This window comes from Bombina bombina, chromosome 7 (assembly GCF_027579735.1).
Source record: "Bombina bombina isolate aBomBom1 chromosome 7, aBomBom1.pri, whole genome shotgun sequence".
NCBI classification, from domain to species: domain Eukaryota; kingdom Metazoa; phylum Chordata; class Amphibia; order Anura; family Bombinatoridae; genus Bombina; species Bombina bombina.
Window position 1 is genome coordinate 425,020,524 of NC_069505.1, and position 21,243 is coordinate 425,041,766.

Here is a 21,243-nt window from a genome sequence, read left to right on the forward strand (position 1 = left end):
TTAAAACAATTCCAAGTTTAACTACAGCTTAAGAATAAAGTGCATATACGTTTTAGTCACTTGATCAAAAATTGCACATGTCAAAGGAGAGGGGGCTAATCAATGGTTAAGTCATGGGCCCCCAAAATTTCTAGTGACGGCCCTGCCCATACAATGCATGCACAGCACTGGCTTCAGCAACTACAGGTTTTGTGCTTTATTTAGGCAACAAATCTATTTTTAGTACACCTCAAATTCAACACACAAAGGTTAATAAAGTGTGAAACTTGCCTTTTCAACGTGTTTGACAGTATCCAAGGAAGTTTAAATTATGCAATACACTATGAAATGGTCACATATATAGTCTAGATCAATGGTTCTCAACCCAAGTGGCCTCAAGCCCAGTAAATTTTAGCCGGATGTCTCCAGGACACCGGTAGTTTATATATATATATATATCTATATATATATATTTTTTTTTTTGTGTCACGGTGGGGGAAGAAAATATGTATTTTCATTGGTGTCCGTCCCATCTGCTCCTTGGCTCGCAGCTTCTTGTCCTATCACTGAACTGCTGATATATGTGCACAGCACACACGCACATGTGCAATGGCACTCTGACAGGCCCTGCCTGGTATTCTTTATGTGTGGAGCGGCAGGCCTGTCAGAGCATGCAGCGGGGGGGCATGTCAGGTCAGGGCCCACCAGAAGGGCCATTATGGCCCGGTACTGGGCTGTAGCTGCGGCTGTTGAGAAACCAGGGTCTAGATCACCTGATTTGCAAACCTGTCCCTCAGGGAGTGCTCGGACAAAATGCCAACGGACAGAATGCCAAAGCACATTTGTCCATCAGACATATGTCCGAGAGACTGTTTTTTCTGAGGTTCGGCCGAGAGCAGATACGCTCCAGAGCGCTCTGTTCTAATCAAAAACTTTGGGCGCCGCAACCGCCTCTTGGGAACCTAACCATAGGTCCCACCCTCCACAACATGCTTTTAACTATCTATCTGTCTGTCTGTCTATCTTTCGATCTGTATCTATTCTTACCTATCTATCTAGTTCGTCGGCCGGGACTGTTATCCGACGGCCATTTGTCTGTCACAATATTATACGTCACACAATTGTCAGTCAGACAAATGTCCGGCCACGGTCCTCAGGCCTCCTAAACAGTCCAGGTATTTAGGATTACCTTGGATGAGAGCAGGGTAAATAACCATCACCTTGATTACAAGTTTTGCGTTGCGGCTTGTACGCTGAAACTTTGGCATTTTCTCAGCGTTAAAACAGCACCACAACTATTACAAGTGTTGTCAGTATAGCTGTACCACACACCTTTTAGCCTGTACAGCAACGTCAGTCCTGCACATGTAAAAATTACGTTTTTTCATGGGATTCCCATAGCGCCGGTATTACGAGTTTTGCAGTGAGGCTAAAAATCCTGCGTTACAGTCTAAAATGACAGGATCCGTACCGCCATCTAAAGTCAGTAATTATGAGTTTTATGCTACAAAGCTGTAGCATAAAACTCATAACTAAACTGCTACAAAGTACACTAACACCCATAAACTATTTATTAACCCCTAAACCGAGGCCCTCCCGCATCGCAAACACTATAATAAATTTATTAACCCCTAATCTGCCGCTACCTGACATCGCCGCCACTAAAAAAAATGTATTAACCCCTATCCCGCCGCTCCCCGACATTGTCGCCACTATAATAAACTTATTAACCCCTTAACCCCTGCCCTCCAGCATTGCAAACACTATTTAAATATTATTAACCCCTAATCTGCCGTCCGCCCACACCACCAATATAATAACCTATTAACCTCTAAAACCGCAAGCCCCCCCACCAACAAAATATACTAAAATAAACTATTAACCCCTAAACCGAAAGCCCCCCCACAATGAAATAAACAAAATTTAAACTAGTAACCCCTAACCTAATGATACCCTAACTTTATATTAAAATTAAAATTTCCCTAGCTTAAATTATATTAAAACTTACCTGTCAAATTAAAAAATAATTTTTTAAACTAACAATTAAACTATTATAATTATTAAACTAAAATTAAACTAACTACCAATTAAATAAAACTAAACTACCAATAAAAAAATCCTAACACTACTATCTAAGTATCTAATTTCAAAAAATAAAAAATAACTAAATTACAAAAAAACTCCACTAAATTACGAAAAATAACAAACAAATTATCAAAAATAAAAAAGAATTACACCTAAAATAATAAACAAATTACAGAAATTTAAACTAATTACTAATTACACCTAATCTAATAGCCCTATCAAAATAAAAAAAAAACTTGCCTACAATAAACTACCAATGGCCCTTAAAAGGGCCTTTTGTGGGGCATTGCCCCAAAGATATCAGCTCTTTTACCTGTAAAATAAATACAAACACCCCCCCCAACAGTACCCTGCTTTGATCAGGACGTCGCCGCCGGTATGAAGATTGAAGAGGCCGCCTGGATGAAGACTTTGCCGGGATGAAGATCGTTCAAGTGGAACTTCAAAAACTGCAAGTGGATCGTCAAGGGGTTAGTATAAGGTTTTTTTTTAAGGGTTTATTGGATGGGTTTTATTTTTAAGGTCAGGGTCTGGGCAGTAAAAGAGCTAAATGCCCTTTTAAGGGCAATGCCCATACAAATGACATTTCAGGACAATGGGTAGCTTAGATTTTTTAGATAGTTTTTTTTTATTTTGTGGGTTTGGGGGGGTTGTAATGTTTGTGGGTCTTTGTAATTATATTTTAAAAAAGAGCTGATATCTTTAGGTTGTATAGTGTTGGGGGGGTTGTATTTTTTTGGAATAAAAGAGCTGTTTATCTCAGGGCAATGCCCTACAAAAGGCCCTTTCAAGGGCCCCTGGTAGTTTGGGGGTGGGGGTTTGTATAGTGTTAGGGGAGTTTTTTGGGAGTAAAAGAGCTGTTTATCTCATGGCAATGCCCTACAAGGGCCCCCCAAAAGGCCCTTTTAAGGGCCCTTGGTAGTTTATTCTAGAGTAGGGTTTTTTATTTTGAGGTGGTTTTATTTTTTTAAGGGTATGAGAATAGGATTCATCTTTTTTTTTTGGATAATTTTTTTTATATTTTGTAATGGTAGTTTTTTTTTTTTTTTATAATGTTAGGTTTTAGTGTAAGGCAGGTTAGGTTTTATTTCACAGGTAAATTTGTATTTATTTTAACTAGGTAGTTAGTAAATAATTAATTAATAACTATTTACTAACTAGTCTACCTAGTTAAAATAAATACAAACTTACCTGTGAAATAAAAATAAAACGTAAGCTAGCTACAATGTAACTATTAGTTATAGTGTAGCTAGCTTAGGTTTTATTTAACAGGTAAGTATTTAGTTTTAATTTAGTTAATAATTGTACCTATGTGAAGTTGGCACCCCATGTTTGTAAAAACTGAATTAAAATATACCATTCGTTTGTGCTGCGTTTGTGCTGATTTGTGCCGCAAAAACCAACGTTTGTGCCGGTTTGGTTTAGGAGATATTGCACATTATTTTTTTATGAAACCTCGCCCACTTTGCACCCCATGTTATGCAATTTTAAAAACAAAAATACCATTTGTTTGTGCTGCGTTTGTGCTGGTTTCTGTCGCAAAAATGAACATTTGTGCCGGTTTGGTTTCGGAGATAGAGCGCATTATATTTGCTGAAACTCCGCCCACTTTGCACCCGATGTTATGCAATTTTAAAAACAAATATACCATTTGTTTGTGCTGCGTTTGTGCTGCAAAAATGAACGTTTGTGCTGTTTTGGTTTCGGAGATATAGCGCATTATTTTTATGAAACCCCGCCCACTTTGCACCCCATGTTATTCAATTTTAAAAACAAATATACCATTCGTTTGTGCTGCGTTTGTGCTGATTTGTGCGGCAAAAACAAATTATGTAATAGGTTCCAACCATAATGGGTAACATTTTGTTCTTCTGTAAACATATGTATTACACTCATCGACCAATCACCATCCTTCAGAGAAATACAGGTGATCAGACATATGCATACAATTGATACTGAGATAGTAGTAGTAGTATTAGGTTGTTGCCATGTAAAGAGTAAATAAAAAATACATGTTTCTATAGGATTTATTTTCCTTTGCTTACTAAGTAAGCTCAATGGTGTAAAGGGGGGGAGATGGGGGGGGGGGCAGAGCCATCCCAAACTCAAGGAGTGAGGCTAGGGGCCATAAAAAAGAAAGAAATATAAATTGAAGGCCTGGTTAGAATAAAGTATACCACCCCTGAGGAAACCGCTTTTTGTACTAAATATGAGGTAACATGTGACAGAGAGGAATGGATAGTGTATGTATAGGGCTAGAGGGGGTTGTTATCTTGACTCCTTGGAATATAGTAAGCACATTAGTTTCATTTTTAAAAATTGTTAGCCATGTCATCTCTGCCGCTGACAGCACGGCTATATTACTTCCAGCTTGAGAGTCATATACAATAAAGAGGGAGAAATAGTTGCTCACATTAATGTGAATACCCCTATATGTAAGAGATCCTGACAGTAATAAGTATATAATAACACAGATCCAATAACTTATTTAAGAAACATTAAATCAGACATGTCTGCCTCTCGAGTGTTTGTATATAAGCCAGCAAATTGCAAAAACTGTCATTCGACTACTCACTATTCTAAATCCAATAGTACACATTAAAGATCAAATCCTGATGTATTTAACTAGGAAACATTGGGAACTAGAAACAACTGTAACACACTTATTTATAAAAACTTTAATAAGAAGAGAGAGTCCTGTCATTTTAAAATCCACCAGTAGCAGTATATGAGAGGATCTTACATCTATCCCACTCCAGAGCGGTGGGTGACCTCCCCGTCTACGAGTCCGTGAGGCCAGCCACTCACCCTCCATAGTTGAACAATCGTGGACTTCATTAGGCCCTGCAGGGTAGGATCGACAGAAGCGTTGGGTGTATCTGTCAGCAGCCCCTGGATTACTGACTTCAGGATCGGACCGAAGGCTAAGTCCAGGGCAGGTAATGGCTTAAACTTCAGGGGATGCGGAGCTGCACATTGGGTTAATATGCTTCTGTTGACTTGTCGGGTCACATGTGGGCCACCAACATAGGAATTCAAGGGTTGTAGTTGTAGGCTGTATCTCATCTTGAAAGCCGATGTCTGCAAACCGCTGACGCTGCTGTCAGATGAGTGGGGATTCCCGTTAATGGGCATCAGAAAGGAGCTCTCATGCCTAGTTGTTGGCCATATCTGTGAAAGTTTCATCTGGTTTTCCTCTGCAGTGTAAGGTGCTCCTGAAATTCTATGTTCCCCTTGGGTGGCTTGGCTATGTAGCAATTGGCTAGGTAATTATTCCATTAGAGCTCTAGTGATCTGCGACTACAGTCATTGGAAGGAGGTCTCAAGGAGCTGCAGGACTTTTTTCCCCCCCAGCCGTCTATAGCTGCCATCTTCCTTTTCGGGTTACACTGTCTCAAGTGAAACTATCAGCCCAGGGTGGCTCAATTGACATGTCCCAGGAATCTGGTCAAAAACACATGTAACCGCTTTGGTGCAGGGGGCTACAATGCTGGCTATTTTGCCACTGAGATCAATTCGATAACTCCAGTAGATGCTAGCCACGTGGCAGCTTAGAAGCACCTAGGTCCCGGCCAAATTCACCTCCCAAACATGAGACCTTGATGAATTGTGCCAGCGATGAGGCAGTCTCGATAGAGTCCAGAATCTGTATCTTAAACAACACAGCAGATTGTCAATACACCTCAAATAGTAGACTCAACAGCCGGAGCTTATGTATTATGCGACTGACCATGTTGGCTGTTGGCTCCGCCTCCAATTTAGCTATATTTTTATTATGTTAAAGTTAGGGGGTGTTAGGGTTAGGTTTAGGGTTACGTTAGGGTTCGGTTTAGGGGTTAATATAGCTTAATTTGCAATGTGGGGGGCTGGCGGTCTAGGGGTTAATAAATGTAGTATAGTGCCGGCGATATCGGGAGCGGCAGATTAGGGGTTAATAACTGTAGGCAGACATCAGCGATGTTGGCGGCAGCAGATTAGGAGTGTTTAGACGTTGGGTTTATGTTAGGGTGTTAGGTATAAACCGTATTTTTATATCCCTATAAACATCAATGGGGCTGCGTTACGGAACTTTTGTTTCCGCGATCGCAGGTGTTAGTTTTCTTTTTTTTCCGGCTCTCCCCATTGATGTCTATGGGGAAATCGTGCATGAGCACGTTTCAGCAGCGCTCTGATTGTGTGCGGTATGGAGCTCAACGCAACCGTATCGCACGCAAAAGGCGTATGCTTGAGAACTTGTAATAGCAGCACTATCGGAAATTAAATAACGTAACTTTTGTTGTGTTCGTTAATTTCTCTATAGCGCTCAAAACTCTCAATCTAGGTGCATGTTTATTAATCAACTAATTATTTACCTGTGCTCCAGTTCAGATAACCACAAAATCTGGCCTAGATTGATTAAACCCTATATGCAGCACTGGGAAGTGAGATAGACTTGTGTCCAGGGCTATTGTGGCAGGGGTTGGGTGGAAAGTGGACAGTGAGGGATTGCCATGGGCAGAATTAGAGCAGTCCCTTGTTTCACTCTGAAAACCAGGACATTTCCCCTTAAAGGTATAAGAAACCCAATTTTTTTTCTTTCATGATTCGGATAGAGCAGCAATTTTAAGCAACTTTCTAATTTACTCCTATTATACATTTTGCTTTGTTCTCTTGGTATCTTTATTTTAAGAGCAAGAATGTAAGCTTAGGAGCCGGACAATTTTTGGTTCATCACCTGGGTAGCGCTTGCTGATTGGCAGGAACAGTTATGCAGAGCTCCCAAACAGTGACAATACTGCAATATATGGGACAGTTGTGAGTCCTGATAGGGGAAAAAAACATACACAAAGAGGAAGCTCAGCATTGCCCCCAGAACTGTCAGGAGCGTATGAGGTTCTGCAGGTGGGGTTGACGGTGCAGTTATGCGTGGTTGTTTCTGCATTTTACGTTATGAAATAAAGTTGGACAAAGCTACTAAATTTGGACAGTCCTGTAAAATGCGGTACAGCTGGAATCTGTAATATAGTCTGATATTGGTGCTTTTGGTTGAGACCCAGCACAGGGTTTCAGTTACTTACACAAGACTTTTATGTTTAAACAGTGGTGACTTTTGTGTTTCACTAGGATACGGTGGTGTGTGCCTCACTAGGATACGGTGGTGTGTGCCTCACTGGGATACGGTGGTGTGTGCCTCACTGGGATACGGTGGTGTGTGCCTCACTGGGATACGGTGGTGTGTGCCTCACTGGGATACGGTGGTGTGTGCCTCACTGGGATACGGTGGTGTGTGCCTCACTGGGATACGGTGGTGTGTGCCTCACTGGGATACGGTGCTGTGTGCCTCACTAGGATACGGTGCTGTGTGCCTCACTAGGATATGGTGCTGTGTGCCTCACTAGGATACGGTGCTGTGTGCCTCACTAGGATACGGTGCTGTGTGCCTCACTAGGATACAGTGGTGTGCGCCTCACTAGGATACAGTGGTGTGCGCCTCCCTAGGATACAGTTGTGTGTGCCTCACTAGGATACAGTGGTGTGCGCCTCACTAGGATACAGTGGTGTACGCCTCACTAGGATACAGTGGTGTGCGCCTCACTATGATACAGTGGTGTGCGCCTCACTAGGATACAGTGGTGTGCGCCTCACTAGGATACAGTTTTGTGTGTCACTAGGATACAGTGGTGTGTGTCTCACTAGTCACTAGGATAGTGTTGTGTGCCTCACTAGGATAAAGTGTTGTGTGCCTTACTAGGATAAAGCGTTGTGTGTCTTACTAGGATAAAGCGTTGTGTGTCTCACTAGGATACAGTGCTGTGTGTCTCACTAGGATGCAGTGCTGTGTGTCTCACTAGGATGCAGTGCTGTGTGTCTCACTAAGATGCAGTGTTGTGTGTGTCTCACTAGGATGCAGTGTTGTGTGTGTGTCACTAGGATACAGTGGTGTGCGCCTCACTAGGATACAGTGGTGTGCGCCTCACTAGGTTACAGTGGTGTGCGCCTCACTAGGTTACAGTGGTGTGCGCCTCACTAGGATACAGTGTTGTGTGTCACTAGGATACATTGGTGTGTGTCTCAATAGGATACAGTGGTGTGTGTCTCACTAGTCACTAGGATAGTGTTGTGTGCCTCACTAGGATAAAGTGTTGTGTGCCTTACTAGGATAAAGCTTTGTGTGTCTTACTAGGATACAGTGCTGTGTGTCTCACTAGGATGCAGTGCTGTGTGTCTCACTAGGATGCAGTGCTGTGTGTGTCACTAGGATGCAGTGGTGTGTGTCTCACTACGATGCAGTGTTCTGTGTGTCTCACTAGGATGCAGTGTTGTGTGTGTGTGTCACTAGGATGCAGTGGTGTGTGTGTGTGTGTCACTAGGATACAGTGGTGTGTGTCTCACTAGGATACGGTGCTGTGTGCCTCACTAGGATACGGTGCTGTGTGCCTCACTAGGATACGGTGCTGTGTGCCTCACTAGGATACAGTGGTGTGTGCCTCACTAGGATACAGTGGTGTGTGCCTCACTAGGATACAGTGGTGTGCGCCTCACTAGGATACAGTGGTGTGCGCCTCCCTAGGATACAGTTGTGTGTGCCTCACTAGGATACAGTGGTGTGCGTCTCACTAGGATACAGTGGTGTACGCCTCACTAGGATACAGTGGTGTGCGCCTCACTAGGATACAGTGGTGTGCGCCTCACTAGGATACAGTGGTGTGCGCCTCACTAGGATACAGTTTTGTGTGTCACTAGGATACAGTGGTGAGTGTCTCACTAGGATGCAGTTGTGTGTGTGTCACTAGGATACAGTGGTGTGCGCCTCACTAGGATACAGTGGTGTGCGCCTCACTAGGATACAGTGGTGTGCGCCTCACTAGGATACAGTGTTGTGTGTCACTAGGATACATTGGTGTGTGTCTCAATAGGATACAGTGGTGTGTGTCTCACTAGTCACTAGGATAGTGTTGTGTGCCTTACTAGGATAAAGCTTTGTGTGTCTTACTAGGATACAGTGCTGTGTGTCTCACTAGGATGCAGTGCTGTGTGTCTCACTAGGATGCAGTGGTGTGTGTCTCACTAAGATGCAGTGTTCTGTGTGTCTCACTAGGATGCAGTGTTCTGTGTGTGTGTCACTAGGATGCAGTGGTGTGTGTGTGTCACTAGGATACAGTGGTGTGTGTCTCACTAGGATACAGTGGTGTGTATCTCTATAGGATACAATGGTGTGTGTCTCTCTAAGATACAGTGGTGTGTGTCTCCCTAGGATACAGTCATGTGTATTAGTGAAATACGATAAATTCACCTGTAATAATAATAAATAATTGCAGTTCCAGTTTAGACCACTATGAGTCTATGGTGCTGCAAATACGTCAACGACTCTAGCTGTGGGCCGTGGCAACTCTAAAACCCTCTTCAATCTACGTCACTGTCGCAGCAACGCATTAAAGCGAGGCTTGGAGCGCAGATCGGAGACGCCATATTATAGCCCAGCCCCCTCAGATTCCACGGGACGTCATGACGTAATTGACAATTTGTATTACCAATCAGCAACCATACTAAAGGAATGGGTGGAGACTTTTTAAGTGACAGTTCAAGAAGACAAATCAACGTTAGGAATTTCACTGTGGCTAGCCAATGGTTGCAAGCGGTGGGCGTGTCTGTGGCGAGTCATGTTGTGGTGTTGCTGCCAGAGGGCGGGGCGGGTTGTGGTGCAGTCAGACGGGGGAGCGCGGTGTAACTGGAGGTGGGAGACTTCTTGAGGCCGGGGGCATGAAACATGATAGGCTGTAATAAAGTCTGCAGTGACACAGTTGGTGGCTGGGGCATAAGGGTGCATGAAAGAATGAGAGAAGAGGGGACCTGAGGCCTGAGAGAGGGGAGGAGCTGGGGTTATGAGGCCTTAGAGCTGAAGGGGAGCTTTGGTAATGAGGCCTCTGAGAAGAGCTGGGGTAAATAATCATGCCTGAGAGACGAGGGGTAGCTGGGACTTGAGAGGCGACCGGGAGCTGGGGGTAAATGAGACTTGAGAGGGAGCTGGGGGTAAATGAGGCCTGAGATGCGATAGGGAGCTAATGGTAAGAGGCCTGAGAGGGAGCTAATGGTAAATGTGGCATGAGAGGGAACTAATGGTAAATGTGGCCTAAGAGGGAGATGGGGGGTACAAGAGGCCTGACAGACGAGAGGGAGATGGGGGGTACAAGAGGCCTGACAGACGAGAGGGAGCTGGGGGTACAAGAGGCATGAGAGACGAGAGGGAGCTGGGGGTAAATGGGACATGAGGGGGAGCTGGGGGTAAATGAGGGGGAGCTGGGGGTAAAAGAGTCCCGAGAGGGAGCTGGGGGTAAATGAGACATGAGGGATGAAAGGGAGTTGGGGGGATGCTGGGAGTTAAGTGAGGCCTGAGAGATGAGTGGGAGGTTTGGGCATAAATGTGCATGGAAGAATGAAAGAAGAGGGTAGTAGGTGGGGTAATGAGGCGTGTGAGAAGAGTTGAGGTAAATGGGGCCTGAGAGTCTGGTGGGTTAAATGACACCTGAGAGATGAAGGGAAGTTAAGGGGTAAATGATACCTGAGAGATGAGGGGAAGCGGAGGGGTGAATGAGGCTTAAGAGATGAAGGGGAGGAGTAAACGTGGCTTTAGCAATCAGGGGGAGTTTGGGGTAAATGAGACCTGAGATGAGGGGGGGCTGGGGCAGTAATGAGGGGAAATGGGTGTAATGAGATGGGGGACTGTGGGGTGCAGGAGAGAAGAGCTGTGAAAAAAAGGACTGAGTTGGGGGGTTATATATAGTTGTCATGAAGTAATACATTTAGAGACGAACGTTTGGGGGTATAGGAGGTTTGAGAGAGGGAGCTGTGGATAATAAGGAGCATGATGTAAAGAATCTCAGAGATTGGGGTTATAGAGTGTTGAGAAAAGGGGGCCTTGGATACACAGTAGGCTGAGGTGTTGAATATAGGGAGCCTGAGAGAAGAGTTTGGGGGTATAGCGGGTTGAGAGGGGGAACTGGTATTAATATAAATAGTTCAACGAGGCCTAGGAGTAGGGCTTGATAAGAGAGAAGCAGTAGGCAGGCTGAAGGTATTGAGACCTGAAATAAAAGGGTTAAAGGTAGAGATGGCAGCATGAAAACTAGACCCTGGATAGAAGATGCTCAGGGTTATAGTCCCCAGGTGCAGGAGCGGATGATAAGTGATGTACGGCGCACGTAACAAACACGCTTATGTGGGCTGAGAGAGTTAATAGCAGAACAAAATGGGAGGATACAGTTTGGGAGCTCAGCAGGGGGTGGTAAGGATTGATACTGGAGTAGAGGGAGGTGGTTTGGCTTTATGGTAATAGAGGCCATAGGGAAGCAGGGAAACTATTTAGGTTTAGGAGGATATGAGGCAGTGATGTAGATGTAGGAGGATCTGAGAGAGAGATGTAGGTCCAGGTGATGTGGAAGTATTTGGGGGATTTGATGTAGGGGGGCTTAGGATTTGCAATATTATCTGGTGTTAGAGATGGAGGATAGATATGGGCGCAGTCGCATTTAGGGATGTATGTAGGCGCAGGAGGATAGATATGGGCGCAGTTGCATTTAGGGATGGTATGTAGGCGCAGGAGGATAGATATGGGCGCAGTCGCATTTAGGGATGTATGTAGGCGCAGGAGGATAGATATGGGCGCAGTCGCATTTAGGGATGTATGTAGGCGCAGGAGGATAGATATGGGCGCAGACGCATTTAGGGATGATATGTAGGCGCAGGAGGATACATATGGGTGCAGTCGTATTTAGGGATGATATGTAGGTGCAGGAGGATAGATATGGGCGCAGTCGTATTTAGGGATGATATGTAGGTGCAGGAGGATAGATATGGGCGCAGTCGTATTTAGGGATGATATGTAGGCGCAGGAGGATAGATATGGACGCAGTTGTATTTAGGGATGATATGTAGGCGCAGGAGGATAGATATGGATGCAGTCGTATTTAGGGATGATATGTAGGCGCAGGAGGATAGATATGGATGCAGTCGTATTTAGGGATGATATGTAGGCGCAGGAGGATAGAAATGGGCGCAGTCGCATTTAGGGATATGTAGGCTGGAGTTGTATGTGTAGGAGCAGTATATGGTGTAAGATGTGCAGGAGAATATGGAGGAAAGTTTGGGGGATTGCTATGCAAGAGGATTTGGGGGAAGGACGTGTGTGTACTGGGGTTTTGGGGAGGAGGAGATAGGTCAGAGTAATCTGCTTTGGTGGGGAATGTCATTTCTAGCTGTGTAAAACCATTTTAAATATTGCATGTAAAGCTATATTCTGTCTTCTGAAAAGAAAATATCAGCATCAGTTTTATTTTAAGAGGACATGAAAGTCAAAATTAAATTTTCATGGATTAGACAGAGGAACATTTTTAACCTCTTAAGGACATATGACGGAATTTTTCCGTCGTAAAACAATTGAGCAAACTGAAAGCTGTGTCCTTAAAGGGTTAAGAGACTTTGCTTCTGTTATCAAATGTATTTTATTCTCTTGGTATCCTTTGTTAAAAAGCATACATAGGTAGGCTCAGGCGTAGTGATGCCCTACCAGGAACTAGCTGCACATATGCCTTTTTGCCATTGGCTAGCTTTCAGTATTTCATTGCTGCTCTGGTGCGGACTTTAACTATGTGTTTAACCAATTTCCCATGGGTAAACACATAGTTACATACAAGCAATATATTCCAGCATTTGTTTTACAATGTTATGTCCCTTTTAATGACATATGGCTACAGTACCTGAGCGTTTCTGTGACTTTCCACACTTGGTACCTGACTGTTTTGTGCACAGATTTGCGTAGATCTTCTAACAGTTGTCACTTTCACATGACCGAGCGCTTTCACAATAACTGATGAGGTTTTACGTTTGTGTCATCCTTGAATTCTTTTGGAATCCGTTCTGCCATGTCAGACACATGATTCAGTAACATTGCTTAGCTATTGTTTCCTTTCTCTCCACAGGGCTTTTGTCTTTTGCTGTATGCGCTGACTGTGCCCAGGATTCGCCACCTTGCTTGCTGCAGTCACACACTCTGCTGGTGAAAGGTACGATCGCACATTCACATAGAACAACCTCAGCAAAACCATTCATAGCCAGCAGCTAGTGACATTGCAAGGCGGCAGCTTCTAGTGTCTGAAAGAGGTTTCCAGAGAGCATCGTGTGGTGTAACTTTAGTACTTTCATTTAAACGCACAACTTTGTTTCGAAAGAAAATCTTAAGACCTAATCCAAAAACAAAATATATAATAAAGGGCATGAAACCCAATTTTTTTTTCCCTCATGATTCAGGTGATCAAATTTTCTTCTTTCTCTTTGTATCTTTTGTTGAAAAGCAGGGACGTGAGCTCAGGGGTGTGCACGTGTCTGGAGCACTATATAGCAGCAATATTTCCTGCCATGAAGTGCTCTGGACGCCTACCTAAGTATCTCTTCAACACAGAATATCATGGGAACGAAGCGCATTAGATAATACAAGTAAATTGGAAACTTTTATAAAACTTTGTTCTGTCCAAATCACAAAAGAAAATGTTTGGGTTTCATATCCCTTTAAGATCCTTTCTCTGTGTAAAGAATCATTTTGTGAAGACCTCTAAGTTGTATCCTTTGGGAAACCTTTTGGAGGTTGTCGATTTAAAAATGCAGGAAACTTTGAGATTGTAATATAAAATGCGTAATTGTGCACAGTTAAACAACGTTACATTATACTTTCATTATTTTGCCCCCTTTTTGCTGTAATTTAAGTCTGAAGATTATGGCTTTTCTAGTTCTGAAAACTGAAAGAGCACACAGCAGCTTCATACGCCTAACCCCGCCACATATCCGTCCCTAATTTGTATTTTTGTTTGTTATATTTTCTGCTGACACAAGACAATGGGTATTTTGTTAACACAATGACAGTGGTAAGCCCTGTCATCTCCTGATTCAAGTCCGGATTGGCTCCTCCAAATAATGAAAGGGGTGGGTAGAGTTTGACTGTTGAAATACAATTGCAGCAAACAACAAGTTAATCTTTTATAACCTTCAGACTGCTGATAGGTTAATCTTTTGGAAGACTGCAGTCATTACAAGGTGTTTACTGCCTGTTTAATTTTGTGCAGTGCTTCTCCCTCTCAGGTAAGCTCAGGAGTGTGTGACCTGTGCAATATATGGATTACACTGCTGCAATATAGTGGACAAGACACGTGCACGCTGCGGAGCCTACACGAGTATGCTCTCATGGAAAGAATATATGTTCACCATAGGAGACAGGTCAATTTGGGAACTGTAGTAAGTTGAGAAGGTTTTTTTTTTTTGTTTTTTTTTAACTCTGTCTAAATCATGAGGGTTTTTTTTTTGTATCCCATGTCCCTTAAATTGATCATTTGAGAACAAAATGAAAACCTTCATCACTGTGAGCACTTGCATGATCAAGACAATCGGCCATCTATATTTCTGGTCTGGTAGATCTCACTTGCTGATTTGTCTGGTCTGGTAGATCTCACTTGCTGATTGGTCTGGTCTGGTAGATCTCACTTGCTGATTGGTCTGGTCTGGTAGATCTCACTTGCTGATTGGTCTGGTCTGGTAGATCTCACTTGCTGATTGGTCTGGTCTGGTAGATCTCACTCGCTGATTGGTCTGGTCTGGTAGATCTCACTCGCTGATTGGTCTGGTCTGGTAGATCTCACTCGCTGATTGGTCTGGTAGATCTCACCCGCTGATTGGTCTGGTCTGGTAGATCTCACCCGCTGATTTGTCTGGTAGATCTCGCTCGCTGATTGGTCTGGTCTGGTAGATCTCACTCGCTGATTGGTCTCTTCAGACTAGCAGATCTGCGCATTGAAGTAAACAAAAAATAACCTGAGCAGTGACTTGATGTTGATGTGAGGTCTTTATCACTTGGCAGAGAGTGGCATTAATATTCCTGTTGTGGAATCTTTTCATATCCTGCCTGAGCCTCTGTCCATAAAACGGAGCATTCCTAAGATTACTGTACAAGGTTTAGACTTGTCAGCGTGGGTATTAGCCCCATCTGTTGAGCCAGTTCACATTTCAGAATCCTGTACGGTTTTGTGTTTGCAGCTGATTCTACGCTAAGACACTTCTGTATTATTTCTCTTGTTTTGATCTTTTGTGTTCTCTGTCCAACCTGTGAGGGATTGGGTCGTGTTTCAAATGCTCAAAGCAAAACCCTAAGGAGCCTGTATCTCAGATTAACAATTATTAGTGACTGTTCACCCTTAAAGGGACAGTCAACACTAAAATTGTTATTGTTTAAATAGATAACGCCTTTACTACCCCCCCCCAGCTTTCCACAACCAACATTGTTATATTAATACACTTTTTATAACATTTAAACCTCATAATGTCTGCCTGTTTCTAAGCCACTATAGACAGCCTCTTAGCACATGGTTTTGTATTAACTTTTCACAACAGTGGAGTACTAGTTCATGTGAGCCACATAGATCACATTGTGATCACACCCATGGTTTGTGGCAGACACGGCACTTATTGGCTAAATTGCAAGTCAATAGATAATAAATACAAACACACGTGATCAAGGGGCTGTCAGAGGATACTTACATACAAGTTAATCACAGAGGTAAAAAGTCTATTAATATAACAGTGTTGGTGATGCAAAACTGGGGAATGGATAATAAAGGGATTATCTATCTTTTAAAACAATAACACTTCTGGCGTAGACTGTCCCTTTAACAAGGCAGCTTTTATTTTATCACTGAGGAGCGTGTGTCTGAGCTCCACATATTCCTGTTTTTTTTTATTAAAGGAAACAGCAGTTACATTGCATTGAATAGATGTTTGCACTAGGGCTAATTTATATTAAATATATTTCCATCTATTTGTGTGTGTGTATATATATATATATATATATATATATATATATATATATATATATATATATATACATATACACTCCCCTTAATGACTGTGCTGTCATAGCCTTCCAAGCATCCTGCAATAGCACTGGTATTATTAGGAGCTCAGGAGCAGCAATGCACTACTTGGATCTAACTGCTGATTGGTGGTGGCACAGATATGCCTCTTGTCATTCGCTCACCTGATGTGCTCAGCTAGCTCCCAGTAGTGCATTGCCGCTCCTTCAACAAAGGATACCAATAAAATGAAGCAGATTTACTAACGGCAGGAAATTATAAAATTGTATATTCTATTTAAATTATGTAAGAATAAATCTGAATTTCATGTCCCTGAAGACACACAGAGGAGTAGTGCACATATTACAGGTGCTAATGAATAGAGAGAGGGTCATTTTTTTCACTACAACACCAGATTTTTTCTTGTTTTAAAAGATAGATAATCCCTTTATTACCCATTCCCCAGTTTTTGCATAACCAACACAGTTATATTAATATACTTTTTACCTCTGTGATTACCCTGTATCTAAGCCTCTGCAGACTGCTCCTTATCTCAGTTATTATAATATATATTTTACCTCTGTGATTACCCTTTATGTAAGCCTCTGCAGACTGCCCCTTATCTCAGTTATATTAATATACTTTTTACCTCTGTGATTACCCTGTATCTAAGCCTCTGCAGACTGCCCCTTATCTCAGTTATATTAATATACTTGTTCCCTCTGTGATTACCTTGTATTTAACCCTCTGCAGACTGCCCCTTATCTCAGTTATATTAATATACGTTTTACCTCTGTGATTACCTTGTATCTAAGCCTCTACAGACTGCCCCTTATTTCAGTTATATTAATATACTTGTTCCCTCTGTGATTACTATATATCTAAGCCTCTGCAGACTGCCCCTTATCTCAGTTATATTAATATACGTTTTACCTCTGTGATTACCCTGTATCTAAGCTTCTGCAGACTGCCCCCTTATCTGTTATATTAATATACTTTTTACCTCTGTGATTACCTTGTATCTAACCCTCTGCAGACTTCCCCTTATCTCAGTTATATTAATATACTTGTTCCCCCTGTGATTACCTTGTATCTAAGCCTCTGCAGACTGCCCCTTATCTCAGTTATATTAATATACTTTTTACCCCTGTGATTACCTTGTATCTAACCTTCTGCAGACCGCCCCTTATCTCAGTTATAATATACTTTTTACATCTGATTACCTTGTATCTAACCCTCTGCAGACTGCCCCTTATCTCAGTTATATTAATATACTTTTTTTTATCTCTGTGATTACCTTGTATCTAAGCCTCTGCAGACTGCCCCTTATCTTAGTTATATTAATATACTTTTTACCCCTGTATCTAACCCTCTGCAGACTGCTCCTTATCTCAGTTATATTAATATACTTTTTACCTCTGCGATTACCTTGTATCTAAGCCTCTGCAGACTGCCCCTTATCTCAGTTATATTAATATACTTTTTACCCCTGTATCTAACCCTCTGCAGACTGCTCCTTATCTCAGTTATATTAATATACTTTTTACCTCTGCGATTACCTTGTATCTAAGCCTCTGCAGACTGCCCCTTATCTCAGTTATATTAATATACTTTTTACCCCTGTATCTAACCCTCTGCAGACTGCTCCTTATCTCCGTTATATTAATATACTTTTTACCCCTGTGATTACCTTGTATCTAACCTTCTGCAGACTGCCCCTTATCTCAGTTATAATATACTTTTTACCTCTGATTACCTTGTATCTAACCCTCTCCAGACTGCCCCTTATCTTAGTTATATTAATATACTTTTTACCTCTGTGATTACCATTTATCTAAGCCTCTGCAGACTGTCCCTTATCTCAGTTATATTGATATACTTTTTACCTCTGTAATTACCTTGTATCTAACCCTCTGGAGACTGCCCCTTATCTCAGTTATATTAATATACTTTTTACCTCTGTGATTACACTGTATCTAAGCCAATGCATACTGCTCCTTATCACAGTTATATTAATATACTTTTTACCTCTGTGATTACCTTGTATCTAAGCCTCTGCAACTGCCCCTTATCTCAGTTATATTAATATACTTTTTACCTCTGTGATTACCTTGTATCTAAGCCTCTGCATACTGCTCCTTATCACAGTTATATTAATATACTTTTTACCTCTGTGATTACCTTGTATCTAACCCTCTGCAGATTGCCCCCTTATCTCAGTTATATTAATATACTTTTTACCTCTGTGATTACCTTGTATTTAAGCCTCTGCATACTGCTCCTTATCTCAGTTATATTAATGCACTTTTTGCCTCTGTGATTACCTTGTATCTAACCTTCTGCAGACCGCCCCTTATCTCAGTTATAATATACGTTTTACCTCTGATTACCTTGTATCTAACCCTCTGCAGACTGCCCCTTATCTCAGTTATATTGATATACTTTTTACCTCTGTAATTACCTTGTATCTAACCCTCTGGAGACTGCCCCTTATCTCAGTTATATTAATATACTTTTTACCTCTGTGATTACACTGTATCTAAGCCAATGCATACTGCTTCTTATCACATTAATATACTTTTTACCTCTGTGATTACCTTGTATCTAAGCCTCTGCAACTGCTCCTTATCTCGGTTATATTAATATACTTTTTACCTCTGTGATTACCTTGTATCTAACCCTCTGCAGACTGCCCCTTATCTCAGTTAAATTAATATATGTTTTACCTCTGTGATTACCTTGTATCTAAGCCTCTGCAGACTGCCCCTTATCTCAGTTATATTAATATACTTGTTCCCTCTGTGATTACCTTGTATCTAACCCTCTGCAGACTGCCCCTTATCTCAGTTATATTAATATACTTGTGCCCTCTGCGATTACCTTGTATCTAAGCCTCTGCAGACTGCCCCTTATCTCAGTTATATTAATATACGTTTGATCTCTGTGATTACCTTGTATCTAACCCTCTGCAGACTGCTCCTTATCTCAGTTATATTAATATACTTTTTACCTCTGCGATTACCTTGTATCTAAGCCTCTGCAGACTGCCCCTTATCTCAGTTATATTAATATACTTTTTACCCCTGTATCTAACCCTCTGCAGACTGCTCCTTATCTCCGTTATATTAATATACTTTTTACCCCTGTGATTACCTTGTATCTTGCCTTCTGCAGACTGCCCCTTATCTCAGTTATAATATACTTTTTACTTCTGATTACCTTGTATCTAACCCTCTGCAGACTGCCCCTTATCTTAGTTATATTAATATACTTTTTACCTCTGTGATTACCATTTATCTAAGCCTCTGCAGACTGTCCCTTATCTCAGTTATATTGATATACTTTTTACCTCTGTAATTACCTTGTATCTAACCCTCTGGAGACTGCCCCTTATCTCAGTTATATTAATATACTTTTTACCTCTGTGATTACACTTTATCTAAGCCAATGCATACTGCTCCTTATCACAGTTATATTAATATACTTTTTACCTCTGTGATTACCTTGTATCTAAGCCTCTGCAACTGCTCCTTATCTCAGTTATATTAATATACTTTTTACCTCTGTGATTACCCTGTATCTAAGCCTCTGCAGACTGCCCCTTATCTCAGTTATATTAATATACTTTTTACCTCTGTGATTACCTTGTATCTAAGCCTCTGCATACTGCCCCTTATCTCAGTTATATTAATATACTTTTTACCTCTGTGATTACCTTGTATCTAAGCCTCTGCATACTGCTCCTTATCAGTTATATTAATATACTTTTTACCTCTGTGATTACCTTGTATCTAACCCTCTGCAGATTGCCCCCTTATCTCAGTTATATTAATATACTTTTTACCTCTGTGATTACCTTGTATTTAAGCCTCTGCATACTGCTCCTTATCTCAGTTATATTAATGCACTTTTTGCCTCTGTGATTACCTTGTATCTAAGCTTCTGCAGATTGCCCCTTATCTCAGTTATAATAATACACTTTCTACCTCTGATTACCTTGTATCTAAGCCTCTGCAGACTGCTCCTTATCTGTTATATTAATATACTTTTTACCTCTGTGATTACCTTGTATCTATCCCTCTGCAGACTTCTCCTTATCTCAGTTATATTAATATACTTTTTACCTCTGTGATTACCTTGTATCTAAACCTCTTCAGACTGCCCCTTATCTCAGTTATATTAATATACTTTTTACCTCTGATTACCATGTATCTAAGCCTCTGCAGACTGCTCCTTATCTCGGTTATATTAATATACTTTTTACCTCTGTGATTACCATGTATCTAAGCCTCTGCAGACTGCTCCTTATCTCAGTTATATTAATATACTTTTTACCTCTGTGATTACCTTTTATATAAACCTCTGCAGACTGCTCCTTATCTCAGTTATATTAATATACTTTTTACCTCTGTAATTACCTTGTATGTATCCCTCTGCAGACTTCTCCTTATCTCAGTTATATTAATATACTTTTTACCTCTGTGATTACCATGTATCTAAGCCTCTGCAGACTGCTCCTTATCTCAGTTATATTAATATACTTTTTACCTCTGTGATTGCCATGTATCTAAGCCTCTGCAGACTGCTCCTTATCTCAGTTATATTAATATACTTTATACCTCTGTGATTACCTTGTATCTGGGCCTCTGCAGACTGCCCACTTATTTCAGTTATTTTGACAGACTTGCAGTTTAGCCAATCCGTGCTGACTCCTAGGTAACTCCAAGTGTGTGAGCACAATGCTATCTGTATGACACACATTAACTAACGCCCTCTATTGGTGAAAAACTGTCAAAATGCATTTAGATAAGAGGCGGCCTTCAAGGTCTAAGAAATAAGCATATGAGCCTACCTAAGTTTAGCTTTCAACTAAGAATACCAAGAGAACAAAGCAAAATTGATGATAAAAGTAAATGGGAAAGTTGTTTAAAATGACTGCCCTATCTGAATCATGAAAGTTTTTTTTGGACTTAACTGCCCCTTTAATAAGCCTGGTGAGTGCTTTATCGTATCACCATTAAAGGGACATAAAAACTAAATCATTGATAGAATGATGTATTCAGAGTAAAGATTGGCCTGAGAATAAAATATACATTCGTTTTTATTTAAACCTCAGTTTAAATATTTAAAAGAAAATAAGGGTAACATTTTATTGCCCATAAAGCAGTTGGTGTTGCCTAATTGTAACTTAAGTTTCTTTTCTGTTATGGCCAATTAGGGCAGTTATGAATGTCTTGGTAAAGTGTGCAGCCAATGACTGTGTAGAATACAGCTGTGTCAGAACTTCCATTTTTAACAGGAATTTGGGAAG

At 41.4% G+C, this 21,243-nt stretch overlaps 2 protein-coding genes across 5 annotated transcripts in view; both read left to right on the top strand.

Moving 5' to 3' along the window:
- FAM83F (family with sequence similarity 83 member F) overlaps positions 1-21,243 on the top strand; it is an 818,594-nt gene that overhangs the window by 175,624 nt on the left and 621,727 nt on the right. The window lies entirely within an intron of this gene.
- TNRC6B (trinucleotide repeat containing adaptor 6B) overlaps positions 9,728-21,243 on the top strand; it is a 330,819-nt gene continuing 319,303 nt past the window's right edge. For all 4 annotated transcript variants that reach the window (XM_053721289.1, XM_053721285.1, XM_053721286.1 and 1 more), the window contains exons 1-2: positions 9,728-9,778; positions 13,020-13,103. The gene's annotated coding sequence lies outside the window, so the exon portion shown is untranslated. The remainder of the gene's footprint in view (positions 9,779-13,019; positions 13,104-21,243) is intronic.